This window comes from Falco cherrug, chromosome 2 (assembly GCF_023634085.1).
Source record: "Falco cherrug isolate bFalChe1 chromosome 2, bFalChe1.pri, whole genome shotgun sequence".
NCBI classification, from domain to species: Eukaryota; Metazoa; Chordata; class Aves; order Falconiformes; family Falconidae; genus Falco; species Falco cherrug.
In genome coordinates, this window is record NC_073698.1 from 36,588,722 (window position 1) to 36,602,369 (window position 13,648).

Here is a 13,648-nt window from a genome sequence, read left to right on the forward strand (position 1 = left end):
TTGCTGACCTTCTGCTGTTGCCTCTCAGCTCTGGTGCATGTTTTTTTCCAACATCTGAGGAGTAATGTGCATTACAGCACTCTCTGTTTACTCCCATCTGTGAAGGGCAGTTTGCTAGCATGGCAGTTAACTCATGTTTGTCTATTTTGATAAATAATTGAAGCCCAGAAATTACCAGCTGAAATTGAGATCATATGACCAGATGTAGTGGTTTGCTAACATCTACTTCTGAGCTACTTATTTCTCCCTGTCAGAATGACTAACTCAGGCACAGGTGTAGGTACTTGGACTTCTAAACTTAAGATTCAGTCCTCGGTACCCAAAGAGTTATGTTACGAAAAACAGCATAAACAGCACTATGAGAGGGGAAACAGTATAAACAACTTAATCTTGGAGTCAGGAGTATGACAGAAATCTCTGAAGCCAGGAATTTAGTGTCCTGCTTTAGTGCCCTGATTACTTAATTTACCACATGACCTGTGCTATGTTGTAAAGAAAATAAGATTGTTTAAACATAAATATATGTATATATACACAGATATGTTGTATGATAATATGACAGACGTGTACACACACACATACATTTTTTAAAGTAGAGACCTCTCTGTAATAGCTATTGTTACAGCAGGTACCCAAAAACTGGGATCTGGCCAAACATTTCCTATTACCATGTAAACTTAAGCCATGAGGCTTGTACTGCAGGACTGAAGTAAAGAGGAGGAGGTACAACTTACTACAAGATAACTAGTAGTCACATGGAGCCTTTCTCAGTTTTTAGTGGGAAGACATGAAGAGAAAGCAGGAGCATTCAGGAGGAAACCAGATTTTAGACATACTGACTCATGAAATAGACAAACACTAACAGTTCCTGGGTTATCCTAGTAATAGGCACAAAAATAGTGTCATTGTCAGATTATTTTCATTAAAAGGATAATTCATTATATAATTGTTACCTCTGCTGAAATCTTGTTCACGGTGACTTAACCAACCTAACTATTCATAAAAATGTCTTAAACTTAGACAGCTTCTAGACATCTAGCTAAATTATGGCAACGTAATCCCACCTGTGGCTGGAATCCTGGCTTTGTAGAAAATAGATAAACAGGCACTTCCAGAATTAAGCTTTTCTTAGCTATCTTGAGACAGCTGCAATGAGCTATGTATTTTATATTTTTATTTATAGAAAAAGTTGAGCAACTAGTTTAGTCAAAGTGCTCAGCTACTAGACGTTGCACTAATGTTATACTTATTTTTTATCCCTGGCTTCTATTATTTTATCTGCTCCTACACAAAAGAAACATTATACTGTTCTTTCATTTAGACTCAGTGAAGGCAGTTCACATATCAACTGTAACCAGGTTTGTGATTGATGGCAGCCATTAATATCCTCTAACAGAACTATATACACAGATACATGCACGTGATACATTTAGGTTCATTAATCAAAGTGGTTCAAGGAGAGTGCTTTTTTATCTGGTTTCATAAAACAATTAATTGATGTAAATTTACCTTCTGTTCTGCACCATGTGCCTTTGAAGGTTCATAAGATTCAATACTGGCACTCAATAATGAAAGTTAATTTCACAATTCCATCATCTATAACTGGAGGTTGTATACTCATGAACCTAACTCTACAGTTTCCCTGTGGTTTGTTGTTTTTTGGGTTTGTTTTTAATAATTAATGTGGAATAAATCTTACCCTTTCAAATAATCAGAGAATGATAGAATCATAGAATTGTTTAGGTTGGAAAAGAATCTTGAGATCAAGTCGGCACCACTAACCTAGCACTGTCAAGTCCATCACTAAACCATGTTCCTAAGTGCCACACCTACATGTTTTATAACACCACCAGGGATGGTGATGCCACCACCTCCCTGAGCAGCCTGTTCCAGCCCTTGACAACCTTTTCGGTGAAGAATTTTTTCCTGATGTTCAATCTAAACCTCCCCTGGTGATACTTGAAGCCATTTCCTCTTGTCATGTCGCTTGTTATCTGGAAGAAGAGACTGACCCCCACCTGCCTACATCCTCCTTTCAGGTAGTTGTCAAGAACAATAATGTCCTCCCTGAGACTCTTTTTACCCAGGCTAAACAACCCCAGTTCCCTCAGCTGCTCCTCTTAAGACTCGTGCTCCAGACCCCTCACCAGCTTCGTTGCCCGTCTCTGGACACGCTGCAGCACCTCAACATCTGCCTTGTAGCGAGGGCCCCAAAACTGAACACAGTGTTCGAGGTGAGGCCTCAGCAGTGCCGAGTCCAGGGGGACAATCACTTCCCTTGTCCTGCTGGCCACGCTGTTTCTGATACAAGCCAGGATGCTGTTGGCCTCCTTAGCCACCTGGGCACACTGCTGGCTCCTATTCAGCCGGCTGTTGACCAACACTCCCAGGTCCTTTTCTGCCAGGCAGCTTCCCAGCCACTCTGCCCCAAGCCTGTAGCGCTGCCTGGGGTTGCTGTGACCCACGTGCAGGACCTGGCAATTCTCCTTGGGGAACCTCATACAATTGGCCTCAGCCTGCCCAGATCCCTCTGCAGAGCCTTCCTGCCCTCAAACAGATCAACACTCCCCCACAGCTTGGTGTCATCTGCAAACTTACTGAGGGTGCACTCGATCCCCTTGTCCAGACCATTGATAAAGATATTGAACAGGACTGGCCTCAGTACTGAGCCCTGGGGAACAGCACTTGTGACCAGCCAATTACAATTGGATGTAACTCCATTCACCAACACTCTTTGGGCTCAGCCATCCAGCCAGTCTGTCAACAAACAAAGAGTACACCCATCCAATCTACGACCAGCCAGTTTCTCTAGGAGAATGCTGGAGATTAGAAAGTTAGAGACATGAGTTTTAAATGTTTGTGCCCCATCTGCTTTGTATTCTAGCTTTTACATTTAGTACATACTGCCTGATAGTCTGTCAGGGAGTTTATATACAGCATAGGTGTATAAAAATCCACATATGCTGCACAATTCACTTCTGTCCTTCAAGCCTATTCAATCTTTTGACTAGTCATGGTTGTGTAATTAACTCTTTTTTACCTTTGGAGTAATGTACCAATGTACCTCCCCAAAAGATGTGTAAAATAGGGAAGACACAAATATGGCATGTCAGGAATAAGATACGGTGATTCTGAGTCAGAAGAGACACAGAAAACAATTTTAAATCTATTAGCTGTGATAAGCAAAAAGCAAAACAGTCTGGCAGGAAACTTAATCCAGTGTTGCATACAGATCCACAGTTAGTAAGCTGATAGAGAAAAGAGAACCAGCATCAGTTACTGCACAGAAGTTCCACTCTCTTAGCCTGAGACAAAGTATGATATAGGGGGTTAGGCAAGTTACCATTTAATATAAAAAAAAGCACAGCAGTTAAATACTTGGGAAAATACTTCCATGGTGATCCCAAAATTTTTTGCGGGGCATTCTGTACATGTATTTTTCTTGTGCAAGTCTGTTAAAGGTCAAGAGAGACCACTCATTTATTTCTGCAATGTATTTATTCATAACAATTTCTGGCCTCATTATATGCACCTCCAAGGCAAAGACGATGTTACAAACGTATCTTTCCTTTAAAAACTTTCATAAATGGAGATAACATAATAAACAAAAGTGCACCGACAGTTGTTTTGTAAAGCTTCTCAGAAATGAGAAGGAATGGCTCACATAGAATTACCTACTCTTTAGGGCATCAGTGTGAGTAATGTAAGATATAAATTAATCTCTTCCATTCTGTTTGTCCTTTTCTGATCTGGGACTTCTATTTATGGTTCTGCTTTTAAAATTATTTCTTTACAGCCACGTAATAGAGTATTTTTGGGTGATGGTCTTTTTTTCCTTTTTTTTTTTTGTTTTGGTTTGGGTTGGGTTTTGGGTGGGTTTTTTCAGTAAAATGCAACAGTAATTAAAAGGTCTAGAGTTGACCCTTCACTGAGGGGAGAGATCAAGTCTTAAAATTTGAAATTTTTTACAAAGCACAATTTTTATATGAGCTATGATGTTTATTCTAAGTAACTTACTGATTAAAACAAAGGTGAAGAGGGAAGCTGCATGCACAATAGTTAGCTGTCCCCCCTAAAGTTCTTATAAAAATGAGACACTCTATTTAATTATTTTTAATGAAACAAACTAATTATTTTTTTAAAAAATGTTATTATCTGATCCTAGCAGTCACTGTTTGGAGGAGACTAATTCATCAATCGTTGTCCAACTTCACACTTTTGTGACACTGACCAGAATTTCAGAGTGACTGTGACCTGGTACTCTTGTAATTTGATATAAAGTTTACTTCAGAGAAGCCAATGACACCTTGTCCTATGATGAAGTCTCTACAGAGGAGGGCCAGTCCTGAAGTCTTAAATTAAATGAAAAAGCTTGTGCAGCAATTTTCAAACTAGTTGTTATGAGAAGAACTGGCTGGTTACAGCTTTTAGCCTTCAACTCATCTACCCTGCAGGCTGCCTAGAACTGAAAACTTCAGGTAGAATTGCTTTCCACTTAGACTTCTATTGAATTAGCAGAAGGTGATGCTCTCTCTCACAGCCACCTTCTCTCCTGGCATCACTCCAGAAGATGTGCTTTACCAAGCTCTCCTGGAAATGAACCTCTAGGTGTATGGATGAATCCCTAGATGGCCCCCCTGAAGACAAGTCTTTAAGTGGTTATCCCTCTTCCTGCTTCCCCAAGCCCACCACAGTTTGCCAGGTGTTTTTAGATTTTTTGGCCTTTATCCATGGCAAGGGTTTCCTTACTGTGTCTTGACTCAGTTGCATTTGTGCCTCCCTGGAAGACACGTGATTTATTCCATATGCACTTTCTCTGTTGTAAATATCCTGAAGAGCCATACCAGCTACTCAGCTTGTGCATCCCTTCCCTCTCCAGATGTAGACCAAGTGATGTTAGCTTATGCCAATGCAGCTGGAGAATAATTTCCAATTGTGGTGGTATTGCCATAGATTCCCTGATGTCTCTTCAAGCTCTTCTATTAATCATTGCAGTACTATTTTTTAGAAACTCAGTAACAAACTCAAGTTTGATGTCTTTAAGTATATGGGGAACATAAGGATGTGTGGACACCTGGAATGAAAGGACATCTGGTTTGTGAGAATGTATGACTAACAGATACTCAACATAAACACTACCCGCACCTCCACTCCTCCCCCACCAACAAAACCAAAAGACAGGAAAAGTAGTAAATTAACCACCCAGATACATAAACTTAGATACATGAACAGGAGATAATGGAGGAATCACAAGGACTAGGACTGTCAGGTCACTCACTGATTGACAGGCTACTGAGAGACTCTACTAGAACTTTGTAACTGATGAGGGAGGGTAACAAGATTATCATGGGTCTCATGGGAAAGAACAAACCTACAATGGGGTATTTTATGGGATTAGGGGATTGTGAAAAACTTATGGAATGCTTTAAGGGGATTGTGGGAATATGCAGAAGTTGTTCCAGGGTGTTTAAGAAAAGGGCTAAGGTTGGGGAAAGGGAGGGATCAAAGTGTGACACCTACAAGCATGGAAAGATGAAGAAGTGATTGACACTTCTGATCAAACCCTGCATCTGATCATTTATCTCATTTTTAAATCCCGTACATTACTAATTTCTGTGTGATCCTGCCATCTGTTCTCCATGTGATGTGTGTTGGGGGATGATCTCCTAGTGAACATCAAGTTTGAATAGCCAGTGTGCCACTCGCATCTGACCAGAACCTGAGGTCTGAGCATACGACTGGGAATGCGTCCCAGGGTCTGGGCATGGATGTCAAACTTAAAAGCCCATGCTAGTATCTGAGGAGGTTTTGTGAATCTAGAGTGAGGATACATGATTCACTGGTTAGCTTCAAACCACACAGAGCAGGAGGAAGCCTGCACTGTCTGCGCTCAGGGTGTATGTAAGCACTGCTGGTGTTCGTGTCCTGGAAAAGGCCGTGCTGCCTCTGTTTTGGCATGTGTGGCCAGCCACGTGCCAGCTGTGCTTGTATCTTTGGGACACGCATGCCACTTTCTGTTGGCAGCATCTGGAAATGAGAACAGCAGCAAGCAGACCGAGAGAGGAAATCTCCTGGGTCTACGAGTCCTAATTCAGCCTGTGCTTAGCAAAGTCCTCTCTATCTCATTCATGTGAAGGTTATCTGCAAAATATGTCACAGTGCCACTTACTCAAGGAAGGGCAATAACTTCTTTCTAAAGATAACTGACCTAATCCCTCAAGTGCTCGGGAACAGGCCAGCCAAAATAATCACCTGATTGAAGTTCCTTTTTTGAAGACAAGGATTTCCTTTATTTCTCCCTTCTGGTCTATTCCATGACAGAGTAACTCAAATGAATCCCTAAAGAAAGTTCTTTCCAACTATCATCCTGGTGTCTCCTCAACAAAGTAAATATATGGTGGTATTTGAGAGTTATGGAGGAGGGCTATAAAAATATTTGTTAAATATCTATTAACATAAATATAGTTTTCCCAACATTTTAACTCAATAGTTTTACCTCTGGTTCACAAAGGATCAAATTATCTAAATCACATAGTGACAAAAACATTCTCAGAGGATTTATTAAGCTTTATATTGGTATTTGACTTCTAATGAATACCAAGATTTTCCAATATAGAGAAAACAAAATTATTTTAGTTGCCCTGTCGCTAGGCTTTGCTGTCACAGTTCACCCTCTAATACTTTCTGGTTTCTGCAGAACACGTAATCACATCGTAATTTCCAGAGTGCCAAATGTGAACATAAGTGTACCTATGCATCAACTAATATAACCCCCCAAAACACATCTGCTTTTACATTTCACCTTAACAATATGATCAGGTTAACAATATATTTAAAGTTAATGAATTGATTATTTTAGACTAAGCAAGAAGCACAATCACGCATTTTACTGTGCAAATAACTGCTTGCTGTCAGTGCCCTTGTATTGCTGTTTGCACCTCCAAATTAGTCTTGAACATTTATTAATAAGATCTCAAGGAATGTTTCCATTGATGGTTTCTAAAACTGACTGGTAGTCTAAGGAATTGAAAAGTCTTGCAGAAGAGTATTTTTATTCATTCAATATATATGTGCTTATAATCTGATACGGCTGAAATCTCAGCAACTTAACAGCATTATATGGCAATTTCCCCAATAACCAGAACTATATGTTAGTGTTTGCCTAACAGTATTCCTTAATCTGGATAAATACAGAAAGACTTTGCATAATGACAATAACAGTGTGAGACTGACAGCTGAATTCTTGGGTTTGGTGAAGATAAGAGAAGCCACAAGTAAAAGTATGCAAACTGTACCACAAATTCATGTTCCACAAACATTTCATGGCTTAGTATTATACAAAGAACTTGCCGAAAAGGCTGAATCATATTTTTTGTTGTATAATACAGACAAGAAATTACAAGGTCAATTTACATTTGACCTAACAATATGATCAAGTTAACAATAGTTTTAAAGTTAATGAACCAGTTATTTTCAGAGTAATGAAGAAGCACACACACTCATTTTACTCATTTTCAAGAAATGTTTTCTTTCATCTGAGTGAACCGTGCTATTCCTGTTATTCCCGAGCGTAAAGCGACAGACCAGCTTTGGTATTGGCAAGTGCATTTTGCAGCTGTGATTTTTTTACGGAGCAATTAAATTATTGTGAATCACCAACATCACATGTCATGCAAACATGCTGCAGAAGTGACACAGGTACTTGTTCCTGTGAGCAAATCTGATAACCGGATAATGCTCCTGCAGAATTGTAGCCATGTTCGAGGCGGCTGTGTTCAAATCTGTCAGAAAAATTGCTGCATCCCAACGTGTCAACATATTCCAGGCGTTATGCAGCACACACACAAAATGTGTCAATGCCAACTAGAAGCGGACTCCAAGGATGCGGAACTCCACGCCGCGAGCCGGCCGCCCCAGCCGCCCCAGCGCTGCCCCCCCCACCCCCCCCCCGCCGCCCTCAGTGCCCGGCCCGGGCCGGTGCCGCCCAACTCGGCGGCCGCGGAGCCAACCGCCGCCCGGAGCCCGCCGCCGGCCGGTGCCCGGGAGCGGCCCCGCTGTCCCGGGGGACACGTCCCGCCACCGCCGGCCGCCTCCACCGCCCGGGCACGGCCGCCGCGTGCGACCCCCGGCACCGCGTGCCCAGGCGGCGCGCGTGCGCGCGATACGAGCCGCCCTCCGGGAAGCGGCTCCCGCGCGCCCTGTCAGGGACCGCGCGGTCGCCCGGCGAGGGGCGCGACGCGGAGCCCCCGGCACCGGCGGGCGGGGAGCTGCGGGCCCGCGGGTGCCGCTGGGCCCGGGGTGGCGGCTGGCGCTCGCCCCCGCGCCCCGGCCGCCGGCTGGGCTCCCCCCGCGCTGGGCTCCCGCCGCGCTGCCCGCCCCGCCCCCTCCTACCGCTGTTCCCTTGCGGACGCTCCGCTCCCAGAAACTTCCCCGATCGGCGCCGTCGGACCGCGTGTGCGTCTCCCCCCGCTCCGGGTGTCACACCGACCCCCGGCGGGGCCGTCCCGGGCCGGAACGGCAGAGGACAATGTGGTTTTGTACAAATGTAGCATTGCTCTCTCATAGGCAACACTATCCCACCCAGGAGTTCCTCATTAAATATGTCCCAAAAAAGGGTATCGGTGGGGAGGTATCTGTGGTGACTAAGCAAGGAAAATTGTTGGGGGATGTGAAATCACACATAGGGCTCGGTTTAAATCTAACAATGGACAGTCATTCTGCATAAAATTTCTGCCTAGGCTACCACCCACAGCTCACTTGTAGCTGACTACCATCATCTGTTTGTTGGAGGCTGCCTGCTTCAGTCCCTGATTCTGAGGACACTTTATTCAAAATAAACGGGTTACTTTAAAATGTGTAAATAGCAAATCTTTATTTCCGGTCATTTTGACGTTGCAAATTACAGAGTACTTGTAACAGCACTTCTGTAAGGAGATCTAATGGGGAGAATAATCTTGGACAGAAGGACAAGGGACAGCAGGACTAAACTGGCAATGTCAAACTTTGCTGTTAATAGAGCCACAAAGAGGCTGTTTAGCCACAGGACAGATGTACCAATGCAAGTATGCAACACCAAAGGTGGGAAAGTAATACTAGATGTGACAGGTTAGGACATAAACATCAGTAGCAATGCAGTCCAGAGATCAGTAGTGATATAAAGCTGAATAATGAGACTCAGAGGCAGGTTCATTAAGAGTGCCAGTATTTTCACCAGAATCCATATTCCCTTGCTATGAGCAGATACCTCATTATCAGATACAGCCAGCTCAGCAAGATGTCAAGGGTGAAGAAAGTCATTGCTGTGTTTTAGTGTGGGAGTGACAGCCATAGGTTTAACTGTACCAGATGGGCAAACCTGTAGCATCTGAACAGTTTCAAGTGTGGATCTGTTGCAGAAACTGTGATGTGAATGGCTGCGGGCAAGCTCTCCTGGTGGAAAGCCTTCTGGATCTACACCAGAAGTGAGGAAATGAGCCAGCACTGGTTGTTTAAGCCAACATCAGCAGGTCTCTCAGGACTCAGCTGTCTGCTCATCCCACCCTCAGTCCACAGTAAAGTGGTGCATAAATAACTGTCTAAGGAACACAGGTATCTTCTGTCTGTAGACTGCTCTTGACTCCACTACCATAGGATATGTGTGACTTTGGGCTATGAGAAGACTTTCCAGTACTGAGATCCTTGCAAGAAAAGATCAGCCATGCCTGAACTATGTAACATACACTTTTTTTTTTTTATGTTTCTATTTTATATATTTTATAAATTTATATAGTTATATTTTAAAATACACATTTTAAAAATATAACATCTCTCATTGTGCTGTAATAATTGGTGTCAGTGAAAACAGAATTAAATGATACAGTAGCTTTTGTAGTGTCAGTGGTACAAAACTTGTTTCACTGAATAAAGGTGTCAATAGACATAAATCACTTGCACAGAAAATTCAGGTCAGAGAATTTCTTAAGAACTTCCTATATTTCTTATTCCTTCCCTGTAGTCCCTGCTAGAAACTGAAGATGACCTCAGCAGTTAGCAGCCTCAGAACTTTACACTGCAGCAATGCCTCCACCTCAGTGCTGCTGAGTGAAAATGCTATATACTCCACTGCAAGTGAAGAGGCAAAACCAGACACCCATGTTCTGTTCAGAATTTTTTTCTCTCCTTTTCAAGGGAAAATACGCTTTTTTCTTCTCTTTTGAAATTTTTTGTGCTGAATTTTTATTTTTCATGGAAAAAAAAAGTTTTACTTGAAAATATACAAAACCCTAAAACCACTGACCACTGGTCAGTCAATTTGGTAAGACACTCACTTGTTGCTGTTGTTGTTAAGGAAGTGTTCCTCAATCAACACTCAGTTTTGAGTCAATAGAAAGCAACAAGAAAAATTTCAGAGCATCCTTAAAACTCAGAGCATTCAGAGTCCCCAACAACAGAGGACACTCTGTTCATTGCATTAATGTTTGATTCAAAGGGTTATTTGAGTGTTCTTACATCAGTGGTTCCTTAACCTTCCTTGCTTTATCTGTTAGTGCTGGGATTCATAACACCTTAAATGTACGAAGACCAAGGTTTACATCTACTGATGCAAAATGTCTTGTTTGTGTCCTTCAAACGATAAAGCATTACCATGAGTTTGTAGCCAAATAAGGCAGATTTATTGCTGTCTTTGTGCTGGTGAGGTTGAAGGCAGCTGGATTATATCACCACAACTTGTTTTCAGTCTCTCTCCTGGAAACTACGCAGAAAATTCTACAGAAAAGGCAGCTGCACAGAATGGCTAGGAATTATAGTTTGCACAAATTTTACTGTTTGATTTCTTTATTACTGGTAGCATTAGGTTTGGCTTTTAAACTCTTTGGTGCTGTGTACTAGTAGTGGCTGAATGGTTGTAAGAATAATCTGTGAAACACAATATAATTCTAAGTTACCTGGATAGACCTTGATTTTTTTGTTGTTCATGTTGTTGGTTTTAGTTTTAGTTTTATTTGTAGCAGCCAAGAACCCAGCAAATTCTCAGAATAAACTGCATGGCCCTTACTACACCCAACTGCCCATGGCTTAAGCAAAGTGTTAGTCTTTCACTGACATCCATAGCTGCCAGAAAATGATGATACACTGCCAGTGTAATGTGCAGATGTTAGTAATCATGAATTCATTGTTGGGCATAAAGGAATGTTGAGAAAGAAATGCCAGAGACTGGCCAGCAACATTGCATGTGGCCAGAATTTTTCACTGAGTTCACATGTGTGCTGCGATACTGTTTGTGCACCTTCTGTCCAGATATATTTGAACACACTAGGGAGTAACTTCCTAATCAGCTGTTACCTGCTGTCCATCTGCTATCCCAAATACCATGTGTCCTCTATAAAATGTACCAATATTTGCTTGTGGCTCATTACTTTTATTGTATGCAGGATATGCTATTCTGTAAAATACTAGATGTCCATTAAAGGGTGGTATTCGTATCACCTAACCTTGTGCTGCTGAAAGTCTGATGTTTAGTTTAGACTGCAGTATTGCTTCCCAATACAGTCAAATGAAAGTTAGGCATCTGTAAAGGGAGTTTAGTCCCTTTCTGAGACAGATCTAGAACAGTGATGGTGAAGTCTTTTCTGAAGGCAATTTTCTCTTTCTTCTGAATACAGAGGGGACCAAATATCACTAGTTTATGTGCTGAAGTGAGATGATCCTAACCTACAAGGAAGATTAATATTAATCTGACTAAATGTGGTTGTCTATAACCTTAGGCACTTTTTATAATCTTTGAAGAGAAACATGTGCAACGCACCTCATTCTACAGTTAGATGTCTAAAACAAGCGAGCAAAATCACATGCTAGACCCATTCTTTCTTCTGTATTGACTACAGTCAGGTACACAAAGTCACTACCGCAGACATTGTTGAGATGTATCCCACCACCAGTAACATCCTTTACAGAAGGTTTAATAATGATGTATTTGTATAAAGACCATTTGTCAGTTAGACTTGTGTGCTTCTGAATATAATTACTTTTCCCTGTGCTGAACAGATACTATGTGAACAAATAATATTCACCTGCAAATACTTATTCCCTAAATTATTGTTATTGTTATTTAAGAATGGAGGTTCAGGTTCTACTCAGCCTGAAATTCACCAACAATTCCCAATGATTTAAATCAAGTTAGGATAGCAATGTAAGTTACTAGAGAGTGGTTTGTTTTTCAATTTTTTTTTTTCTTTTCTGAGAGATATGAACATATTGCGTTCAGGGTTCTTCACACCTTAAATACATGAAGACAGGGGTTCAAGTCTTCTGGTAGATTGTAGCTTCTTATGTGTTGCCATAATAGTGCACCATTACCTTAGCTTGTGAACAGTATCAGGATTCAGATGAGAAAGGGAAAGCAAGCTACAAGTGGGGAAGGGTGCTTTTTTGCTTGGGACTTTTTTTGGTGGCTTTTTTTTTTGGTTGTTTTTTTTTCAAGAAATGACATCTAGCTTTAAGGTAGCAAACACATACTTTGTCACTGAGTCAAGCTGGCTAATTTCTAGAAGCGGTGAGCACTCAGAAATTTTCATCAAAAGTGAAAATTTCGTAAGCGATTCTATCAAACAAAAGCAATCATTATTTGATCCTGTAGAAAAACCATTTTTTTCTTAAGTCAAGTGTGAATTTCTTACACGTCCCCTCTGCATGCATCCTCAGGGTATATGAACTTTTATACTCCACCAGCTACACCACATGGCTATGTAGCTCAACTTATTGCATCTCTTGCTTTTAGCCCTCAGAATCCTCAGGGAGAAATCCAGGGGGTGCTATCAGAGTCATAGTAAATCAGTGAGATTCTCACTGGCTCTAAAAGAACATCAGATTAGAACCTTGTATTAGCTCAAGTACCAGGAATTATAAAACTTGCAGAAGACTGGTATATGTTTCCTTTTAAATTCGGGATAACGTATTTGTTACTTGGATTGACTGAAGATAAAATAAAATAATAACATCTCTCTCCCGTGTCTTTCTCTCTAAGCTTACTTCCCCCCCAAAATCAAAATGGAATAAAATAAAGGGAAACTTTCTGTAGCCAAAGCATTAAGAGGGATAAAAGCTAATATGTCTGTCAGCCTGGCAAGAAATAGCGGCTGCACTAGAGACAGTTGACCACCAAATGGTATCCTAGCAACATACAGTAGCATCGTTATACATAGTGCTATCAAGCCAAATTTATCCTTTTCAATATCTTAGCTTCAAGAGAACAGGGATGAATACAGAGCAAAGGATGAAAATGGTGCCTATGAGAAAGACAACATGGGGTTTTAATTTAAGCAGAGGTTATATGGAATGTCTGTGTCAAAAGAATAAAGAGCATCGCATTTTTGTGATGAGATACCTACCAGTGGTAAGACACTCTCAGACAATCATGATTCTATTTGCTTTCAGAATACTAAGCCTGTGTATATTTTAGCTTGGAATAAAATTTGCAGTATGACTTCACTTTAATTCAGTTTAAATGTTTCCATTTCATTGGAGAGGGGCAAGGAGAAATATACTTTAATTACTCAACATTTCTTAATCTTTGAAAAATATCTAGGCAAATTCACCTATAAATCGTGGCTTTCATAAACAATTATAGCTTTCATTATTTCGAATATTAAATTGGATAATTACAGCTCTG

The 13,648-nt window shown here is 41.2% G+C and overlaps 1 long non-coding RNA gene across 1 annotated transcript in view; it reads right to left on the reverse strand.

Moving 5' to 3' along the window:
- LOC114017943 (uncharacterized) overlaps window positions 1-8,578 on the reverse strand; it is a 63,205-nt gene extending 54,627 nt beyond the window's left edge. The window contains exon 1 of the long non-coding RNA XR_008731078.1: window positions 8,392-8,578. This is a non-coding gene — a long non-coding RNA (uncharacterized LOC114017943). The remainder of the gene's footprint in view (window positions 1-8,391) is intronic.
- Between the last annotated feature and the right edge of the window lie 5,070 nt (window positions 8,579-13,648).